Source organism: Heptranchias perlo, chromosome 20, assembly GCF_035084215.1.
Source record: "Heptranchias perlo isolate sHepPer1 chromosome 20, sHepPer1.hap1, whole genome shotgun sequence".
In the NCBI taxonomy this organism is placed as follows: domain Eukaryota; kingdom Metazoa; phylum Chordata; class Chondrichthyes; order Hexanchiformes; family Hexanchidae; genus Heptranchias; species Heptranchias perlo.
In genome coordinates, this window is record NC_090344.1 from 7,967,784 (window position 1) to 7,974,426 (window position 6,643).

The 6,643-nt window shown below is 44.0% G+C and overlaps 1 non-coding gene across 1 annotated transcript; it reads left to right on the forward strand.

The window, feature by feature from the left end:
- The first annotated feature begins 366 nt into the window (after positions 1–366).
- trnal-uag (transfer RNA leucine (anticodon UAG)) lies at positions 367–448 on the forward strand. Its single transcript has one exon. It is a non-coding gene; the product is annotated as a tRNA-Leu (tRNA).
- The last annotated feature ends 6,195 nt before the right edge of the window (positions 449–6,643 follow it).

Sequence of the window (6,643 nt, forward strand, 5' to 3'; positions counted from 1 at the left end):
TGAAGATGTTGGGTCAATTCACATATTGAAGACTGACATCGATGGATTTTTCCACGAAAGTGTATCAATGGATATGTGTCACAGTCGGGTTAATAGAGTTGGTACACAGATAACCCCTGATCTAATTCAATAGCGCAGCAGGTTCGAGGGGCTGAATAGTCTTCTCCTGTCCTCAATTTTCTATGTTTATCAACGTGGAGCTCGATGACAAGTTTTTTGATCAAGTGTTAAATGCAGGAAGGGCTCAGAAAGCCCTTTAATTTCCTTCCTGCACAATTCAAAAGCACTGGACCCAGATGATAAAGAGCAAGAAAGCCTGATTTCAATCACTAGCCTCATGTTTCAGTAATGATGAGCTTTGTTCGTGGCAGCATGGCCGAGCGGTCTAAGGCGCTGGATTTAGGCTCCAGTCTCTGCGGGGACGTGGGTTCGAATCCCACTGCTGTCAGGGTTAGTCGCAATGTTTGTTTTGACGTATTCACAGAAAATCATGGTGGAGTGTGGTCCAGCGGAGAATGCAAAAGAAGCGAAAAGTGCAGCAATGAGAATCATGGACAGTTGCTGCACAAAGGTGGACCATTCGGCCCATCGTGTCCGTGCCGCTTTCAAATGATTGCAGCTTTGCGATTCTATATCATGTAGCCAGAGAGACTTTAGCTCGAATCCAGGATTCGTTTCATCAAGGGGACAAGACACGTTTTCATAGGTAAGTGCGGCTCATGTCCGCATCTTTTCCAGCAGAGTGGGACATGGAAATACGCGGTATTTGTATGTCAGTAAAGGTTCGGGGAATGCCGAGATTGTGAGTTCGATTCCCACTTGGAACAAACAATCGTTTTGCTTGTGAACAATTCGAACGGAGTTGAAGGAACAATTGGTCTTCTTCCAACGACATCTCCTTATTGGTGTTGCCATGTGGTTCCTCCGGCCTATCGTGTTCCAATAGCAGATGAGAGGTTAAAAGCAGCGCTTCAGCATTACTTGTTTACAGGAGGGAGGCTGTGGTTTTGGAGCCATAGGCTATGATTTTGATCCATCTACAAAATGTGGGATTTATCTGGAGCTTTAAAACAGCGCCTGAGACGACTCAGACACGATACTTTCCACCCTGCACTTCAGGATCTACTGTTACAGGAATAGAAATACTACAAGCAAGAATAGTACATCTGAAGCACCAATGCTCGCACGGCAGAAGAGTGTTTTGTCCAGTTGGAAACCTGTATGAAAGAACATGCAGCCTGGCAGAGCTGGACGTCCAGCAGATTGAATTTTGTGTGAAGCAGATGATGAGGCTCCTTTTTGCGTGTTCTCTGGGCTTCAGTGTAACAGCTCCAGGGATCAGAATGGCCTACAGGGTGTAAGGTGCTGAGCTCATGTCGCAATCTTCCCTGCAGGCGTGGGTTCCAATCCCAACAATTGAATGATTCTAATAAAGTTGCATGAGTCGCCAGCATAGGGACTTGCACTGATTGAAATGCGAGAAGCCCAGTGTCCAAGTCCCGCATAAAGCGGACAGTTTTAATCAAAAATCTCCAATTCATAAAAAAACATTGAAGAAGACAGAAATATTTCTAATTAATAACTGCCACGAAATCCGATTTACGCTGAAATATTATTCATGTTTCCAATTAACTGCAACAAGCTTGTGCATCAACATACAAACGGGATTTTTTAACCAAACGCAGCCGAACGAATTCCAGCCGTTTTTTGAATCCTGTTCTTCACAGGGAGAGGATTCAAATTCAAAGCAGAAACATAGATTGTTGAGAGAATGCTCTGCAATCAAGGCGACAACCTGAGCGAGGAAAACCGCAGTGAGTGTCGAGTCCAACGGCCTAACCTCCCGCCCAAGATTTCTGCAGTCGGCGGGAAGGAAGTCGTGACTGTGGCTCTCAGCGTCACGTGGGAGCAGAACACCAAAAAATATTCATCGAGTTTCATCGAAACAAGAACACAGAAGCAGGCCATTCGGCCCAACTGGTGTCTGCCGGCGTTTATGCTCCACACGAGCCTCCTCCCTCCCTACTTCATCTAAATATATCAGGATACCCCTCTATTGCTGTCTCCCTCATGGGCTTATCTGGCTTCCTCTTCAATGCATCAATATTATTTTCTTCATGTATTCCTTTTCTTAGCACGTCCCACATTCTAACCACTCTCTGGGTAAAGAGGTTTCTGTTGAATTCCCTATTGGAATTATTGGCGACTATTCCTTCTGTTTATATTCATTATCCTGCAGAATATTCGATACTGTTCTCAACATCTTCTGTTACCTTTAATATTAGAATGGTTTAGACTGTTGTAATGGTCGCTGCGATTATTTCCGATTTCATTCATTTAACGCAAATTAAATAATACGAAACTAGCGAAACATGCCCTGTCGAAATTAAACACACCTTGAGTTGCAAACGTAACGTTTCTGGCAACAACTTACAAGTTCTAAATATCTTCGGGTCACAGTTTCTTTTTGCACATAACTGAACCGAAATCATTCAAGGTGTCATATTTCATTTACTGCTACAAAACAAACAATATCTTGCGATTAAGTTTGGTTTCTTAGTTCCTCAGTCTTAAATTCCCCATTTCCAACAACGTTCACCTGAGGAAAGAGGAAGCCTCCGAAAGCTTGTGAATTTAAAATAAAATTGCTGGACTATAACTTGGTGTTGTAAAATTTTTTACAAGTCTTAAAGGGAGCACTGTTTGATCTCCTCATTTATTTCACGTAAGAAACAAACACAAACACAAACACAAACACATGCATTAGATCAGAATCAACTCACAGATGGACTCACAAAGAAAAACACAGCGAGAGACACAGACAGTATCGGGAAACACAGAGAAATCGACAAAAGAAATGGATGACTTCAAAATGGACCCGCATTCCTCAAATTAACCTTCTCTGCTCTTCGACAGCTCACAGGTATCAGTCCGAAGATGTGTTTGTTTAGCAACGTGGTTCTGCGCCGTGGTTCAGCTGGTCAAAGCGCTTGTTTTTTCAACAGGCGATCGTGCGTTCGACTCCCAGTCGTGTCTTTTTGTTTCCTGAGTGATATTTCGCACTTTGTGAATTTCAGCAACAAAATATCACTGCTCAGTATTTGTATCGGTTGAGAAGCCAACAAGGAAAGGATTCCAGAATTGCAGTGCGGAAGTCCTCTTTCGTTCTGCAGACAGGCCTCTCACAGAAAGTGTCCTGAATACATTTCGCGGTTACTGTTCTGGAGGGCTGATTTTACAAGATTCTTTACTTTCAAACAGCAACCCACCTCCCACCCAAAGATGCGATGCGAAACTGGTATGAGAGCAAGTTTCGGTGTTCAGCTTTTGTCCGCAATGTGCAATTCGGAGAAACTCATTTATAGCACATCTTAGTATCAATGATAATGTCGGGCACAAGACATTTGGGTTGGATCCGTCTCTTGCAATAATTACAAAGGATAATAGATTACAAAGTAAAAAGCCAATCCAATCTCTCAATCTCTCCGTCACATTCTCGGTGAGTGGACGTAAACCAGTAGAAGAAGCGATAACAAAGAACTGAGTAGTTTAGTTTGTTTCATTTTCCTTCAGGCAAGGACAGATGAAGAGAATGATCGCTGTTTCCTGCTAAACAAGTAACTGGAATGAGCATTGTATCTGGTTCCCACGGTACCATCCACGTGTATATCTGATATTTACACAGACACCTTCCTTCCTTACTAATTGTAGGAAACGTTTGGTACGGTTCGATCACACTTCAGAAGGACAGAAACACGAAAAATATAGCCACCGCCTGGTGACATCTTCTAGATGAGAGAAGTTTTAGGTTTGTGGAACCATAGAATCATAGAATTTTACAGCACAGAAGGAGGCCTTTCGGCACGTCGCGCCTGTGCCGGCTCTTCGAAAGTTCAGTCCAGTTTAGTCCCACTTTACCCCGATAGCTCTGCAATTTAGTCCTCTTCACATAAATGTTCAATTCCCGTTTGAAAGATCATGTGCAATCTGCTTCCACCGCCCTATCAGGTGGTGCATCCCATCTCTTAAGAACCCTCTGTGTGGAAAGAAATTCTCCTCAATTCCCCTTTTGACAACTATTTTCAATCTAAGACCTCTGGTTACCGGCCCGCTTGCCAGAGGAAACAGTCTCGCCCTCCTTGCTCTATCACAACCCCTCATGATATTGAATGCCTCTATTAGGTCTCCACTTAACCTTCTCTGCTCTAAGGAGAACAATCACAGCTTCTCCGATCTCTCCACATAACTGAAGTCCCTCATCCCTGGTATCATCCTGGTAAACTGCCTTTGCACCGTCTCCAAAGCATTTTCATCCTTCCTCAATGGTGGTGCCTAGAATTGAACAACGTACTCCAGCTGAGGCCTAACGAGTAATTGGTAAAGGTTTAGCCTTGACTTTCTTCGTTGGACTATAACCGGGTGTTGTGCATCTCCTTACATTTGTCCACCCCAGTCCATCACCGGCATCTCCACATCGTGGCCACTATCGACACCACAAACTGCCGGCTAAAAGCGGAGAGAATCTCCAAGAAGATCACGCATAAGTTTCTACAGAGCTGAAAGAAAGCAGACAAGATCCCGAAAGGACTACAGATCACGAACCCACTCAAGTCGATATACAACACAGACTACGCTGAGAGAATCTGCCTTTGGACCTCTCGCACACACCGCAACCATCTCAATGGACTCTCTGAGGGTATCGGAGAAGGTAAGAGACAGAGCGTATCAGCGATGATAAGGAGCACATGGAGAATCAAATAGGGTAAGGGGGGATCAGGAGGTATCAGAGGCGAATTGTTCCAGAGTTGGCATCTCCGAAATATTACATTTTCTGACCTTCAACATTTTTAATAACAGCAAAAAATGAATCAGATTGAACCGATAACCTGTCCGTGTCCCATGTGGAGGGAACGAGAAGGTAGAATCGGGAGGGAGTGGAAAATTGGCAACCCTCACGGTTTCCTTTCACAATGCTCAGGGTTGTGTCTGGTTGGAATCTGGAGATAAGAGGTTGCACTTTGAAACTTTTATCACCAAGTGTGAAAAGTAGAACACAAATCGCCCAACGTGGGGCTCGAGCCCACGACCCTGAGATGAAGAATATCATGCTTTCCCGACTGAGCGAGCCGGACCGATTGCCAAAACTCTTCCCATCCTATTATTGCAGAGAGACAGCTGTTGGCTTTGCTGCAGGAGTTCAGTTCGTTCCACAATCTCAGGGTATCTACTTCTGAACACCCGTTTTTTTCATTCTGGAGTTAGTCTGATGTCTTTTAACATTCGTGCAGCCCCGCGCTGAGCAGTATAGGAATATCAGGACAAGGGAAGGCCATTCAGCCCCTCGAACCTGCTGCCCCATTCAATTAGATCATGAGTTGATCTGCAATTCATCTCTGTTTCTCCGCCTTGGAATCATATTCCTTGGTACCCGAACCGAAAAACGATCTATCACTATCAGACTTCAAATTATGAATTGAGCCACAATCCACATCCTTTGGGATGAGAGAGTTCCAGCTTTCGGCCGTATTTTGTATGCGAAAGTGATTCCTGATTTCTTGCATGATTATTCCAGCTCCAATTTCATTTTGGATTCGGCCAACAGAGAGAGAGAAAAAGGCCGTCTTAACCGGAGATTGATCCTTTAAAGATCTCTCACAAATCAACTGAAACCAGTCGGAATGCGAATACCATTTCACTTTTCCAAAATAAAGGGAGTGACATTCATTGTGGAAACAGTCTGATGTCGCTCACTGCAGAAATATCCATGTCAGTGTGATTCAGACTGAAGGAGCTCGCCTGCAACCTTCGAACCTTCTCTGTCAAGAAGTATTCCGACTTCGTTCAAGCCAATCTCGTTTTTCTTGGATATTTTTCAGATGCCTGTTATCCAACCGCAGAATAAATGGTGGAAAATCAGACGCACTCAGCTGGCAATGTTTGCGGTACATTTTCTGCCAGACAAGACACACATTCGAACACAAGAAATGCGAGACAATGAATGTGAAGGTAAAAGGTTGCTTTTGCGTCCTCTAGTGGGTTCAAACCACCAACTTTTCAGTTAGCAGTAGAACGCGCGAACCAATTGCGCCACAGAAACAGAACTTACAAATGTTCAAGGACTAATTCATCGAGCTAAAGCTTCAGGTTGCCGCGCTCAATGTAACAGCTTTCTTCCAATCAGTTTACTTTTCCAAAATAAAGGGTGTGCAGCTTGCACGAGTGAAAATCTATGCTGTATTATTTCTGAAAATTAAACTCACCTTGCCATTAAACACCTGTCTGTTGAAAGACTCAGTCCGCTCGTGGAAGAGAGGATTGATTTTTGAGCTGTGATTCGCCATTCTCTGTTCCAGTAATATTCAGGTTTGCTGAAAATGAGATGAGATGAAATGAGCAGGACAATCCAGCAGGTCTGTGACACTACACGGTGTCTACAAAGTTGTCTCTTGCACTTACAGTGAAGTGGACGACAATTTTCACTCTTAAACCAGTAATTATTATGTTAAGAAAAAATGTGGCCGAGTAAGACTCGATTTCGGCGCGATGACAAGGGCCAGAGTAAAGTTCAGTTAATGCGATTGCCGAGTGGCGAGAGGGTGGATTTGGAACTCTTGTGCGGCTGCGCTGCACATTGTCCAGATCT